Below are 16,854 nucleotides of genomic sequence, written 5' to 3' on the forward strand. Positions count from 1 at the left end.
GCATCTCATTTAGGTTCTTCGGACTTTTTTCAGTAAATGCTTCTGGGCAGCATTAGCATGGACAAAAACCTTTGTGCAATTTACATATTGAATAGTCACTAACTCACCTCATGTGCTGTTAAGGTGCGCGCTGCCTCTCACTTTAGGGTTCCTGGATTCAATGTCAACTCAACATTTAGCATTTCAGTTTCTTATTTTATTTGCTTTTTAAAAATTGAGACAAACAAAAAGTTACACAAAACCTTACAGAGGATAAACATAGTAAGTCCCTACGGCTGCTCCCTTGTTTGCACTCGGGGTCGCCACAGCAAATCCAAGGTGGATCTATTGTTGTGTGGGCTGCTGAAGAGGAGGTACTGCTGGCCCACCACCACCAGAGGGCACCCTGCCTGGAGTGCGGGCTCCAGGCACCAGAGGGCGCTGCCGCCTCACAGGAGCAGCCGGGGTGACAGCTGACACTCATCACCTGTGACAGCTGTCACCACTCATCTGATCTGCATCGGTATATCAGCAAGACGTCATCTCCACCTCTTTGCCGAGATATCGTTCTACCTGGAAGGTAATATTCTCAGCTGACTGCTTGACAGTAACCTTTTGTGATTTTGTGAGTGATAACAGACCTTTTTCCAACGAGAGGTGGAGGTAGCTTTCCTGCCGTGCGGATTACTGGGTGCAAACGCGCCCACCTTTAATTGTGTTTTTGTTCCTCGCCAGCAGTACCAGGTCCGACACGCGGAGGCAGTGGCCACCTGGGAATTCGGGACTTGGCGGCTCCAGTATTCCCGGGGTCTGGTGGCAGAGGAAATCGTGTGGTTCCGGTTCTGCTTTGGACAGGTGTCTCCTATCTTCGAGCCTGCCCACACGACACCTTTGTGAATTGATTCTGATCTATTGTTGTAATCTGTTGTATTTGTTGTGCACATTCACAACAGTAAAGTGTTGTTATTTGACCTACTCCATTGTCCGTTCCTTTGCGCCCCCTGTTGTGGGTCCGTGTACCGACACTTTCCCAACATCTATATGTTGAATTGGCACAGGTTTTACGCCAGATGCCCTTCTTGATGCAACTCCACATTACATGGAGAAATGTGGCAGGGGTGGGATTTGAACCCGGAACCTTCTGCACTGAAACCAAGCGCATTAACCACTTGGCCACCACCCCTGCCGGAGCGCTCTTCCGGGCGGCTTTGGTAGCGAGCTGCTTCCTCTGAGCTTTTCCTCCAGTGGATTTACGAGCGGTCTGCTTAGTTCTGGCCATATTAAACTTACGCTGTTTCTCCTACGCAGACTTGAAAAAGGAATAGTAGTGCAAAAACAGCATAATGAAAAACAGGTTAATATCCTCTGCTGTAGCTCCAGGAACATTTGACACTTCCTGTTTCACGGTGGGCTGAAAATTTGGCACTTCCTGTTTCAGTGTCAACTAGCTGCTGAATTCCCACGATATCCCCATGAGATCATCGCTATTGTCAATCCAGGAAGTGTTCAACCATTGACATTTCCCCTTTCACTGTGGGCTCAAAATTTGGCACTTCCTGGTTCAGTGTTAATTCCCGCGAGATTCCATGAGATCTCGTCTATTGTCAATCCAGGAAGTATTGATCCAGGAAGTGTTCAACATTTGACATTTCCTGTTTCACTGTGAAATTAAAATTTAGCTCTTCCTGTTTGGGACACAGCATACCATTAGCGAACTTCATGCTGCTGTGCGTCGCTTCGCTTGTTATGTTTTCTGCCACTTAACCAGGGGCGGGTCACGTGGTAGTAGACCAAGCAGTTTATCCCTCACTTCCCTATCCTTGGCCAAGTCCCTTCAGTGTGTCCTGGGTCTGCCCTGAGGTCTCCTCCCAGTTGGACACACCATGAAGACTTCCCTGGGGAGATAACCACGGGGCATCCTCACCAGATGCCCAAACCACCTAAACTGGCTTCTTTCAACAGGAAGAAGAAGCAGCTCTACCCTGAATCCCTTCCAGACATTAACGGTTCTCACCCTGCGCTACTACAGGTGAGGTCTCCATCCTTAACTGTGTGCAACCAGTTGGTAGGGCTGCAAAATATAAAAATCAAATAAAAAAGACATTTAAAAACAGCAATACCAGTGTTTCTGCATTATTTAATTAAAATACTAAAACTATCACAGCTGATGTCACTGCTCCAGAAGGTGCTGTTGGATTAGAGTTCAAATATTGAATGGCTTCAGGATATGTGCTGTTCCTGAGCTGTGATGCCCCACACCTAAAAAACTCTGAAACCTTCTTCCTGATGGAAGGAGTTTAAAAATGCAACTGGCCAGATGGGAAAGGTCGGCAATCTGCCTTTGCAGCTTGCATCTGATATGTGTGGCGTATATGGAGGAGACAGACGGGAGATCACCGCCACTGTACACTTTGAAATCAAATTTGCTTAAATAATGTGCTTATCATCATTGTTGAACCTGAGAATAAACATAATAAAACTCATTCAGTCAGTTGGTACAAAGTAAATTACACTTTTACTGTTACACTTCATTATTACTGTATTTACTGTATCGCACATTACTGTAAATTACACTTTTACTGTATTACACTTCATTATTACTGTATTTACTGTATCGCACATTACTGTAAATTACACTTTTACTGTATTACACTTCATTATTACTGTATTTACTGTATCGCACATTACTGTAAATTACACTTTTACTGTATTACACTTCATTATTACTGTATTTACTGTATCGCACATTACTGTAAATTACACTTTTACTGTATTACACTTCATTATTACTGCATTTACTGTATCACACATTACTGTAAATTACACTTTTACTGTATTACACTTCATTATTACTGCATTTACTGTATCGCACATTACTGTAAATTACACATTTACTGTATTACACTTCATTATTACTGCATTTACTGTATCACACATTACTTTAAATTACACATTTACTGTATTACACTTCATTATTATGGTATTTACTGTATCACACATACTGTAAATTACATTTTTACTGTATTACACTTCATTATTGCTGTATTTACTGTATTACACATTACTGTAATTGCACTTTTACTATCTTACACTTCATTATTACTGTATTCACTGTTCAGACATTACTGTAAATTGCACTTTTACTGTCTTACATTTACTGCATTAAACAATACTGTAAATTACACTTTTACTGTATTACACTTCATTATTATTGTATTTACTGTATCACACATTACTGTAAATTACACTTTTATTGTATCAAACTGTAAATTACACTTTTACTGTATTACACTTCATTATTGCGGTATTTACTGTATCACACATTATTGTAAATTACTCTTTTACTGTATTACACTTCATTATTACTGTATTTACTGTATCGCACATTACTGTAAATTACACTTTTACTGTATTACACTTCATTATTACTGTATTTACTGTATCACACATTACTGTAAATTACACTTTTACTGTATTACACTTCATTATTGCTGCATTTACTGTATCGCACATTACTGTAAATTACACATTTACTGTATTACACTTCATTATTACTGCATTTACTGTATTACACATTACTGTAATTGCACTTTTACTGTCTTACACTTCATTATTACTGTATTCACTGTATCAGACATTACTGTAAATTGCACTTTTACTGTCTTACACTTCATTATTACTGTATTCACTGTATCAGACATTACTGTGAATTACACTTTTACTGTCTTACACTTCATTATTACTGTATTTACTGCATTAAACAATACTGTAAATTACACTTTTACTGTATTACACTTCATTATTACTGTATTTACTGTATCACACATTACTGTAAATTACACTTTTATTGTATCAAACTGTAAATTACACTTTTACTGTATTACACTTCATTATTACTGTATTTACTGTATCACACATTATTGTAAGTTACTCTTTTACTGTATAACACTTCATTATTACTGTATTTACTGTATCGCATATTACTGTAAATTACACTTTTACTGTAAATTACACTTTTACTGTATTACACTTCATTATTACGGTATTTACTGTATCACACATTATTGTTAATAACACTTTTACTGTATTACACTTCATTAATACTGTATTTACTGTATCACACATTACTGTAATTTACACTTTTACTGTATCACACTGTAAATTGCACTTACTGTATTATACTTCATTATTACTGTATCGCACATTACTGTAAATTCCACTTTTACTGTATTACACTTCATTATTACTGCATTTACTGTATCACGCATTATTGTAAATTACACTTTTACTGTATTATATGTTCCAGAGTGACAAGCCTCTACTTTGGTGTTTGGTATTTGAACAGAGGCTGTTGAAAAAAGGGCTCTGGGTTGTAATGGGTTAACCGTAGTGGTTCTGACTGTTTCTGGCTCAGCATACTAATGAGGCTTTTCCATGACTATGATACTGAAGCCAGTGTTTATCAGTCATGTTCTGCACCTATTTGGAAATAAATAAAATCAGGCCCCCGAGTATCAACCGCTCTTCAATAAATGAGCCCAGTTTTCAATCCATCATTGATAATGTTGAGAACAAAAGGAGAAAATATCAATCAAATTAAAATCTTATTGAAACATGCATGTTTGTTTTCAGCTTTGCACTTGTTACAAGTGAGTTTGAAATATACAAGTTACATACAATTCCATTTTTTTTCTCAGTGAATAAAAATGTTAGCTTCTCTGAACTCTGAGCAGGCATCCAAGAGAGGGCACTGAAAGACTGATCCATTCGGGTTTAGGCAAAATTTGGTTTAATGGCAAATGCAAAGGATGTTGCCGGAGTCCACCTGGATAATCCGCCTCCCTTTTGGACCTGTCACAGCAGTGTGGTGTAAGATCCCTTGAAATTGCACCAGCCACTGTCCTCCAAGGACAAGGCCGTTGGTGCTCTCCTGTGGTTTCCTTTTTTGTGCAGAGGTGAGTGTCTACGTGGCTCTCCCACCATCTCCTTCATAGTGCACAGTACTCTCTGATAGAAGACAGCAGTGGAACTACTCCCACAGAGTACAGAAACACAAATTTTCCTTCTTTGGTGTTAAGCTTTTGTGAAACCTTTTACAGCGGCTGGAGTGCCGCTACCTGTATTGTCTCTGAGGCCCATTGGCGCCGTTGCTTATTTGCAGATTCCGTAGCACAAAGCAGTTGAGAGTTTATAACTCCCCCTGGACGGGACATCAGGCCAATGCAGGGTACTTCCCCAGCTAAGGCCGGTGCCCAGCTACAGCCGGGTCCACTGAGAAGATACAGAATAAGGCCCTGATTTCTAAGATCCCAGATAATGAGTGGTAAATTGGGCAGGCAATCCAATTTTTTCAGTGGAGGCAATTTTGCAGGTGATTTTCAGTACGAAGAGTAAATGCAGAATTACAGTAACAGCAGATGGAAATATGACAGACAGCAGCATGTACAGGAGGATTTCCAGTATATTACTGGATGTAACACTGCAATGGCAGTAAAAAAATAAATAAATAAATAAAAATAAAAACATTAATCGATTCCAGATGTTTAATTATTGATCCATTCACAGTATTTCAGCAAAAAGGTGAATAATTATACTGTGTTCTGATGGTGGAGCAAAGAAAGAACTGTGTGCAAAGCTGTCTGTGTTTACTTTTGGTGATGGCATCACCAAAAGAAAATTAATCTATTGGCTCGTGATACCATAACGAAATGCGCTTTTCGTGATGGAGCACAAATTCATTTTGTGAAGGTATCACGAAATGCAGGGTGACGTGGGGGAGGGGGGTAGGTGGGAAATATAGTTAGGATTAGGGTAAGGGAGAGGGTTAGGCTATGGTTAGGGGAAAGGGGTCGGGTTAGAAATGGTAAAATAAAAAAACACATCATAAAATTTTGACTTATTTTGTGATGGGAGCATGAAAAAAAAAGCATGAGACACCTGTTATGTCCCACACAGACTCCACATATGTGCATCTGTATGTGGTTCATCTGTTATACATGGAGATATTTTTACCTTAAGAAACAAGCACAAAGTAAAGTTAAATATGCCCAGTGTTTATGCTGAATAATTTATTTATTTATTTATTTTTCTGCCTGTCCCTCCTCTGCGCTAGAACAGCATTTCACAGCAGCTTTGTGTCAAGTGCTATCGCTTAACGCCAAAGCTTCAAAGCTGCAGAATACACATGCTATCCACAACCTCTAAATTTGTGTTTGACCTTGATAAATTGTGTTTCGTGTGCAAACCTCATCCATTTGCATGTTTCCTACCATGACTGTGAGCACTCGGGTGGACAAACCCCAAACTGCATATTCATGAAAGCAAACTTGTTAAATGGACAATATGTGCTATTTTGCGTGTTTGACAGATGCTATCCTTGTTGCACACTGTTCAGAACTCAGTATGTGGGTGTATTTACAAGTGCAATGGTGTTTGCAAACATTTTTACACAAGCAAACCTGTAGTACATCAGGCCCTAACTGTCTTTTTCAAACATACAGACAGGTAGCATAAGCAGGATTCAAACATAGGGCTACATATTGACAGGTCAGCTCCAACTCAACACACACACACACACACACACACACACACACACACACACACACACACACACACACACACACACACACACACACACACACACACACACACACACACACACACACACACACACACACACTATACAGTGCAAGATAAAAAAAACAAAACAAATGAATGCAACATAAAAAGCATAAACTTGATTAATAAATCCCAGGATGCAAATGCAGTCGTTCCATGAAATGACAGTGGTCTTTGGCCTGGAGCTGTTGTTGTCAGACAGTGTCTAGAGCAGCAGATAACTGAAACAATCCTTCACATGGCGATACAAGCACCAGATTTGGCATGAATATTCTTCATAAATCAGTGTTTGAGAAAAAAGTGCCAGCCATGTGAAAATCCCATATGACAGCCAGGTAGGGGTCAATAAAGAATGACACAGGCTCAAAATTTAAAAATGCTCCAATCATATTGAAACTATTCCAAATTATGTGTCTGATCACAAAGATTCCAAAAAGGTATAGTTTGAACTATCTATGCCTGAATGTTATGGAGTTATGGGGTAAAAACAGCAAGAATGGTAAGAAAGGTCAGTTTCAGTTTGCACAGGAGTCAAAAGTTAAAGTTGCTCCAATTTTGGTAGAAAGTGGTGCAAAATATTGGTTGAACTAATAGGATTAATAAATGGAATAGTTTTGACTGTGTTGAATGTTTGGTTTGCAGAGTAAATGTCAAACAATGTTGACGTCCATTGGATTCTATGGCATGTGACAGATGTTACCCTGTAACGTGACAACTGAGCATGACACATGGTGCAAACGATTCCTTTTTAAACCCGTATTAACTCAACCAAGAATTTGCCTCACATTTTACAAAACTTGGAGCAGCTTTAACTTTTGACTCCTGTACAAACTGAAACTGACCTTTGTCACCATTTTTGCTGTTTTTACCTCATAACTCCATAAAATTCAATCATAGATAGTCCAAACTATACCTTTTTGGAATAGTTATGATGAGACAAATAATGTGTTATACGTTTCAATATGATTGGAGCATTTTTAAATTTTGACCCCTTTGTAATTCTTCATTGACCCCTACCTGGCTGCCATATTGGATTTTCAAGTGGCCAGCACTTTTTTCTCAAACACTGATTTATGAAGAACATTCATGTCAAATCTGATGCTTGTATGACCAAGTGAACAATTCTGGCCAAAAGTCATACTTATCTGCGCCACTATCCAACTTCCAGGTGTTTCGACCCTTAAGCCCCGGTCACAACCCACCGTGCGTTTTTTTTCGCCGTACGTTTTCTGCATATGCATGGCCACTACGTTTTTGTGAAAACGTACGGAGGCAGTAGCAAGAGGAGGGAGGGAGTACGTTCAACACATGTCTCTAGGAGTGTAACGATAAAGAGAGTTGACAATAAAGCAGTGTGTGTGTGTGTGTGTAGGGGGGGTCGCTTTTCTTTTTTATGAGCAGGACCGAAGCAGCAGGTGTTTTTCGGCGTCGGCGATGCATGAGCATGTCCAGCCTACAACGGTCAGTTGTATGAGTGTTTACTTGCCTTGAAAAGTTACAGCTAGTTAACAGACTGAAGCTGTGGAGTGTGTGTTGCTGACGTTTGGAAATAAAGTCCAAGTTCAAGTGAGAAGCTGCGTTGTGCATGCAAGTCTGTCGGCCTCCATAGTATGTGGTGAGTGCTGTAATCCGTACTGCCTACGTACGGATTTGGTTAATTCAATAGTAATTGAATGAAAATGTGCTGCTTTGAATCCGTACTGAGGCAGTACTCACAGCGTGCGTCATCTGTACTGCTGGTGAATCCGCAGCCTGACAGCAGCGAAAGTTCTGCATGCACTAAAACCTCTACGGCGTGTCTGCGTGCTCCTAAATTCATACTGAGGCAGTACTTACGAAGTACGGATCTCCAAATTTAGCCCACGTTTTTGCAAGTAGACTGCATGCACGTGCAAGTACGGCGGGTTGTGACCACGGCTTTAAACACAACACCCTCCAGGTGGTGGCTCGGCAGCTGTGGCCAAATCACTGCCCATCAGCTCCAGCCCGCCTCCTCCTCCCTCATACCAGAACCAACAAAACAAACAAATAACAACAACAAAAAACCAATAAACACAAAAAAGCACGATGGCTGTTAACTCACAACCGGCTCATCTGCTCGTTGCTCGTTTGGTTCTGTGATGTGGTGGATGCGCTGATGCATGGCACCAACACATGCTCCCAGACTTGAGACTTGAGAAATAAATGGACTGTTTTCTGTCTGATACAGATGCTTAAAGTGTTTTACAATGACATCTCTCTCACTCACTCACACACACACACACACACACACACACACACACACACACACACACACACACACACACACACACACACACACACACACACACACACACACACACACACACACACACACACACAGAGATGTCAGCATGCTGCTATACAAGGCACTCAACTGTGCACACAAGGAGCAACTTGGGGATTCAGAACCTTGCTTAAGTGAACAAAACGGTTGAGACAAAAAAATATGGCAAACTCATAAATGGAATGGATACAGGACTGATTATTGCTGTGGTGCTAAGGAGCTGACAGTATGCAGTGACCTGTTGTCACTGTGCATTAACAACAGGTCTGCAGTTTGTGGATTAAGGACCTTGCGGCTGGTGAATTAAACTCTGGATTTTCTGGTCACAAGCTTGCCTCTGCTTTTCATTAGTTCAGCACCACAACAACAAAAACCCTCATCAGTCTTTGACTTTAAATGTTCCCTTTTGTTTCTCATAAATTTCTAATCATTTTTTGAATAAATCACTGTAATTGAATTGGGATTTGTTTTTTTCCTGTGTTCCCTGTCTGTGATGACTCTGCACCGCTCCACAGGTTGGGAGCCTCTGCTTTTTACAACCTGCAGATGGTTTTTCCCCCCTAAAACTTGCATAAATTGAGTTGACAGTTTTGTTTGAATTCAGTCTGATACCGTGCATTAGCTTTGAGCCAGTGACGTAATCTATAGCATTGACGCACATCGGCCTGTGTGCAGCTTTTAGCATGCATGTTGGAGTTCTTACATTTTAGTTGAAAACACAAAGAAATGAAAGTACATCTTTGCACAGAGGTCTATTTGAAGCAGTCACATAAGGAGCAAACTCGGGTAAAGAGGGAAACATTGACCACTTGGCTTTACCTCCACTTGAAGTGCATGGCTAATGTGCTTTAATGGTCCTGTGCAAAACTGGTTCTAATGCTCCAAGAACAGAAGGCGGAGGGGTTGCAATGAGGTCAAGAGTGTGGGACTGGAACAGAAGAGTCATGGCTTTCACTCCATACTGTATTCCTGTTCCTGCGAGCTGCAGAATGAGATGGGAGCTAATCTAGCCACTGGATGCAGAATCCACATTAGCCAGGATTTGACTTGGACTTGCAGTTCTTCAAAGGCTGCGCTGCACTTTCTCACTGGATCCAAGGGCAGACAGATCCCTTTCATCAGGATGTGCTTTTCTCTGACAGCACAGATTAGTGGGAGGAAAATGTGTTTAGAAATACCAGCCTCATTTTCTCTGCTCACACACGGAGCCTTTACCACGCTTTGCATTCATAAACAGATCAGCTCTTCTGTGTACGCACGTATTACGCTCAGCATGTATGTTAGCACACCACGTGATGCATGCAAAGTAGAACTGATGCCAACAGCTCTGTGGAAAAAAAAAAAAATACTTGCTTTCATGCCCAGCATCTGCGTTCTTTAAATAGCAAGTGTACTTTTGTATTCATAGCCCTTGTTACCACCCAAAACCATGTCAGAAGTCCAACACAGATGGTTTCTGGTATTTATAGGCCACAATAGTCAGAAAGTGTCATGTGGCCAGTCCACAGCACTCAGCTTGTCATAGGATGACAAACATAAATTTAACACAAAAAATGAGATTAGATTAGATAGAACTTGGGAAGACTCCCTCAGGGAAATTGAGGTTCCAGCAGCAATGTATAGCAGCACATAGGGTAAGAAGCACACAGAGTATCAAATGTGAAAGTAAAAACAATTTAATAATAATAATAATAATAATAATAATTGTTGTATGGCTGGGGGGCCTGGCTGCCTTTTTGTTTCTGTCTTTTGTTTTTCCTTCCAGGTGGCTTGCATTTGGGACTGAGTGGCTGTGTTGCTGAGGTTATCAGGACCTCACCCTGATCACCTGCGGCTCGTCAGGACTCACAGCTGAGGTGCATCTATATGGATTGGAACATGGTGGCATTTAAGACTGGAGTATACAGTGTGGATTTGCCAGAGACTCGACCTTGTGACCAGACGGGTGAGATCGTCATCTCGGGAGCCATCTCATCATCAGTGGATGCAGAGAACGTCCAGGGTTTGATGCACGGTCTGTAAAAGAGGAGGGGGTGAGGTCTCACGCTCGTCAGCACACTTCCTGAGGTACGTTAGATTTTGTGACTAACATTTATACAGTCAGTAAATGTGGTGTCCCTCACACCTTTATTATATTGAGCTGTATGTTAGTCATGTATCGGCTTCCACTGCAGTGGAGTTTTGTGAACTGGATGTTCCATGCCTGCAGGTTGGGAAGCTGATTAGTAATCAAGCCAGGAAGTGTTTGCTGTTTGTACACCTTAAGTGTTCTCTCTGTGTGTAGAGTGTGGACTCACATAATGGTTCCTTCTTTCACAGACTCGGTTTGTTGCGCCCACCTGGGGGGTGTCGGCGGGGTCCTTGGGTCCGAACAGCTTCTGGCTCCGGACCGTTAGCGCTGCTGGGAGCGCACCACGCCAGACCGCACTTTCTTTTGTTGTTTTTTGTATCACTGTTATGTATTAAATTCAGTTAGCCTTTGTACCGTGCTCTGCTTATTTCATACTGGGTCCTTCAAACGCTGGTCGGTTCTCCGAGCTGCGTCCGACACATAACAATAATAATACATTCCATTTAAAAGGCGCCTTTCTTGACACTCAAGGACCCCGTACAGCAAAACTTAAAATCCAATAAAAGAAACAACAATAACATAAATAAAATAGACAGAGCAATATGCATCAAGAGAAATAAGCAGTCATAAACAGATGCATTTTGAGTTGTGATTTGAAAACGGGAAATGAATCAATGTTTCTGATTTGGGATGGTAATGAATTCCAGAGACGGGGAGCAGAGCAGCCGCTCTGCTCCCCATGGAAGTGAGACGGGCAGAGTGGTCAGACAGGTGAATGGAAGAAGAGGATCTAAGGGAGCGGGAGGGAGTGCGAACATGGAGGAGGTCGGACAGATATGGAGGAGCGAGACTATGTAAGGCCTTGAATGTTAACAGGAGGATTTTGAATTGAATATGAAACTGAACTGGAAGCCAGTGGAGCTGTTGAAGTACGGGAGTGATATGCTGAATCAAGGGGGTGTGAGTTATGATACGTGCAGCTGAATTCTAAACCAGTTGAAGTTTATGGAGGGATATGTGTGGTAGACCGAAAAGAAGAGAGTTACAATAATCCAGACAGGAGGCAACGAGGCTTTGGACAAGGATAGCAGCAGTGTGGGGGGTAAGGGAGGAGCGGAGGTGATTAATGTTGTGTAGATGGAATTAGGCAGACCTGGTAATGTTTTTAATATGGGACTGAAAGGATAGTGTGCTGTCAAGGATAACACCCAGACTTTATAAATATACCCAGAATTTGTAAATATAAGTATTAATACACAAATATAAATACCAGAAATACTGCTTGCTACTGGTTTACTGTCTACTACTGTTCCTCTCCTTCCCGTCCTCTGTCTTCCTGTTGCTCCTCCTCCCCCCGAGTGAAGAGTTGTACAGTCTGATGGTCTGAGGGACAAAAAAGTCTTTCAGTCTGTTGGTCCTGCATTTGGGAAGGAGTAATGAAATAAAATAACTAATGGAAAGCAAAACTTTAACAACCCTGGTTTATACCATAGTTCTCTAGAAAGTTTAATATATTTTGGCAAATCACAACAAAGTCCCGTCAAGGTGCTTCACATGGGTAAGGTCTAACCTTACCAACCCTCCTGAGCAAGCACATAGGCGACAGTGGTAAGGAAAAACTATCATGGCATTTTTTGAGGAAGAAACCTCAAGCAGACCAGATTCAGAGGGGTGACCCACTGCTTAGGCCAGTGATGTCCAAAGTGTTCCAGAAAGGGCCAAGAGGTGCAGGTTTTCTTTGCATCCACTGACTCCAGCAGGTGAGTTCACTGATAAGTATCACTTTGAGCAGATGGGATGAGTTCATCAGTGACTGGAGCCTATCCCAGCAGTCATAGGGCATGTGGCATGGTACACCCTGGACAGGACACCAGTCTGTCACAGGGCCACATATAGACAAACAAACAAATTCACACCTACACCCACACTTATGTATGACTTAAAGTTTACAATTCACCTAACCTGCATGTCTTTTGGATGTGGGAGGAAGCCAGAGCACCTACGCAAACATGGGGAGCACATGCAAACTCCACACAGAAAGGCCACAGGTGGGAATCAATCGCATGACCTTTTTGCTGTAAGGCAACAGTGCTAACCACTAAGCCACAGTGCTGCCCCCATGCAAAATCATTCCCTCATCATTCGTTGCTAGAACTTGGTACACTCTGGCTTAAACACGATGACAGGTGCCACTCCAATGATTTAAATTCATGGTACGTCCACAATGCATCCTTGAATAATATGGAGAAGTAATCTATTTGTTTTGCCCACTGCACTTTGGTTTGTGCTGAGATTTAGTGCAGTGTAAATGCCAATATGGAGGGGACATGCCCTCAAAGCATTTGCACCATCCACTATGCTCACATTGTCAAGACAGTGTGTGTGACATGTCTTGCCCAAACCCACAGACAGCATCTGGTCCATTCTCACAATATCTGATTTATCTCCTGTGTGAACTGCCATACACAGCTGTAAATTATCTGCATAGAAATGAAAACCAATAGAAAGCTACATGTATGAGTTTTCCCAAAGGTGCCCCCCCCCCCAAAAAAAAGTGAGAGAATACTAATGGACCAAGAACTGACCCCTGAGGAACCCCATGCCTTACAGCACTGTATCGGTAAGAGATGTTGAAAACATATTCTCGACAACCCATTAAGTATGTCTTCAAACACCAAAGCACCTCAGCAGAAATATCTAAAGCATTCTCAAGTTTACCTGATAAAATTCTATGATTCACTTTGCCTAAAGCTGCACTAAGATCAAATAACAACAGCACAGATGCAGAGATAGAGTCAGTGGTCAGCAATAAATCATTTATCAGTTTTGTAAGCGCAGTTTGAGTAGAATGTGGAACAGTGAAAGGTGACTGGAGCTCACCGTACATCACATTAGAATCCAAAATTTCAAAAGTGCAATGCAACAGTTCTTACAGAGTTACTGATGGACATCTTCCAGACTCACTAACAGCATGCCAGTACTTGCTGTGCTATCCACAAAGAAAGACCAACAGAAATGGCTGTAGTTACCAAACATACACATCTACTGAGTCCCGATTTATCCAATGTTTACCCTGTGAGGCGCCACAAGGACAGAGTATTATAATCATGTGTGTGTCTGTTTGAACATAACTAAAAACAGGTGGATGGATTTCCACCAAATGTAGTGGGAATATGACTTGGATAGCTATTTGGAGCTGATCAAATCTTTGCGTAGTTTTGTCTAAGGTCAACTCAAGGAAAACATTGTTTGGAAACACCTTTTTTTTTTTTTCCAACAACAAAGAAGTCTAGATGGATGGTCTAAAGCAGAGGTCTCAAACCAATTCCAGAAAGGCCCAAGAGGGTGTAGGTTTTCTTTACAACCAGTCACTCCAGCAGGTGATTTCACTGATTAACACTGACGGTGTTGTGTGGGGGCCGCCAGAAGAGGAGGTACTGCTGGCCCACCACCAGTGGGTGCCCTGCCTGAAGTGCGGGCTTCAGGCACGAGAGGGCGCTGCCGCCATGGACACAGCCTGGGGTGACAGCTGACAGCTGTCACCCATCTACTCAACGTCCTCTCACTCCATAAAGACCAGACGTCATCTCCACCTCGTTGCCGAGATATCATACTTCATTGGAGGTAATATCCTCAGCCGTTTTTGTGATTGCAATATTTGTATATTGTGAGTGTTTGCAGGAGTACCAGTACCTCCGTCGGTGAAAGCTGTGAGAGCGCTGAAGGCACTCTTGTCCCCTGAGGAATCTACAGTACTCTGCAATTTTTGAGTGAGAGCTGGAGGTGGCATTCCCACCGCTGTTGTTACTGGGTGTACACACACCCACACTTGACTGTCTTTGTTCTCGCCAGCAGTACCAGATCCGACAGTCGGGGACGGTGATCACCTGGGAATTCGGGACTTGGCGGCTCCAGTATTCACCAGGTTCTGTGGCTGCGGAAATCGTGTAGTTCCGGCTCTTCTCAGGACAGACGTCTTCTATCCTCGAGCCTGCCCACACGTCACCTTTGTGATTTGACTGTAATTATATTCTAAGATTGTCTGTATGTTCGTTGTGCACATTTCACAACATTAAATTGTTACCTTTTTGGCTCATCTATTGGCCGGTCATTTGCGCCCCCTGTTGTGGGTCCGTGTCACTACACTTTCACAAAAGACGGAATCAGTTCATCATTGAAATCACCTGCTGGAGTGGCTGGTTGTAAAGAAAACCTACACCCTCTTGGGCCTTTCTGGAATTGGTTTGAGACCTCTGATCTAAAGCATATGCACACTCATCTCCAATAGCTTATCGCTTAGTCCAATTAAGGGTTGCGGGGGGCTGGAGCCAATCCTAGCAGTCATAGAGCGCGAGGCGAGGTACACCCTAGACAGGACACCAGTCTGACACAGGGCTGCATATAGACAAACAAATGCATCCACACTCGCACACACACCTACGTACAATTTAAAGTTTCCAGTCCTCCTAACTGGCGTGTCTTTGGATGTGGGAGTAAGCTGGAGAGAACCTACGTAAACACCACACAGAAAGGCCACGGATGGGATTCGAACCCATGACCTTTTTGCTGTGAGGCAACAGTGCTAACCACTAATCCACCATGCTACCCTAAAGCATATACCGATCACCAAAATATTTCGGATTGAGTGGTGTGAATGACTTCATGAAGTCATGAAGAAGTCATACAGAGTCAAAAACATCAGTACAGACACGTGTATTTATTTGCTGATTTATATTGTGCTGTGTGGGGTGGGCGGGGTATGAACCAGACCACTCATGCCTTTCATAGCATTCATTCATTCATTCACCTTCTACCGCTTAGTCCATTTAAGGGTCACAGGGGGCTGGAGCCTATCCCAGCAGCTATAGAGCGTGAGACGGGGTACACCCAGGACAGGACCCCAGTCTGTCGCAGGGCCAAAAACAGACAAACAAACACAACCCACCCCTGCCCCCCCCCCCCCACACACACACCAACAGACAATTTAAAGATCCCAATCCACCTAACCCGCATCCCTTTGAATGTGGGAAACCCACACAAACATGGGGAGAACATGCAAACTCCACACAGAAAGGCAGCGGGAATTGAACCCGACCTTCTCGCTGTGAGGCAACAGTGCTAACCACTAAGTCACCATGCCTTTCATAGCATTTGATTTGAAATTAAAGAGACATTAATGTTGTTAAAGATACAAAATATAGTTGCCTGTGGCTTAATTGTTCTTTCAGGTGGGTTTAGTCTAAAGACAAAAGAGGATGTAGGTAAGATTTTGAAAATTGTCCCTACAGGCAGGCGAGGATCAGGTTGTGTTGACAACCTTCTGATCTCTCTGCTGGAGACCAAATCCTCAGTCTCAGCTCCAATGTTTCTACAAATCTTGATGTCTGCTGTTTATGCTGAGGCTAAAGCAAATGTTAAAAGGTCCTGTTGTCATCATCGGGAAGAAACAGGCTCAAGGGTGGAACGCTGATCAAGACACAAGTTGAATTTGGGATCCACAGATTTCTGGTTGGTTGAATTGAAATTGTGTCAGAGATTAAGGGATCAAAACCCAGTTAACTTACACAAACAGGCTACAGCACATCAGTGGAGGGCGAACAAAAATGAATCATCTGAAGGCACAGAAAGAGCACAGCCTCTGATCCTTATGAACGCCATCGTCAGCGACAAACCCAAAATAAGAGTTCCACAGTACATCTCTTGCACATAAAATATTGTGCTTGCTTATAGAAACAAAGACTTTTTTTCTCACTTGAACAAGCACAAAAAGAGTTAAACCTCGGAGGTGATGGTCTAGTGGTTAAGGTGTTGGGCTTGGTGTTCAAATCCCCACCTGACTGGAAAATCACTAAGGGCCCTTGGGCAAGGCCTTTAATCCCCT

The 16,854-nt window shown here is 42.3% G+C and overlaps 1 long non-coding RNA gene across 1 annotated transcript; it reads right to left on the reverse strand.

Moving 5' to 3' along the window:
• Window positions 1–875: 875 nt before the first annotated feature.
• On the reverse strand, window positions 876–7,520 carry LOC117524885. Its single transcript, XR_004564892.1, has 3 exons — window positions 7,289–7,520; window positions 6,164–6,166; window positions 876–888 (listed from the first exon to the last, which is right to left on the reverse strand). It is a non-coding gene; the product is annotated as an uncharacterized LOC117524885 (long non-coding RNA).
• Between the last annotated feature and the right edge of the window lie 9,334 nt (window positions 7,521–16,854).

Source organism: Thalassophryne amazonica, chromosome 14 (assembly GCF_902500255.1).
Source record: "Thalassophryne amazonica chromosome 14, fThaAma1.1, whole genome shotgun sequence".
NCBI classification, from domain to species: Eukaryota; Metazoa; Chordata; class Actinopteri; order Batrachoidiformes; family Batrachoididae; genus Thalassophryne; species Thalassophryne amazonica.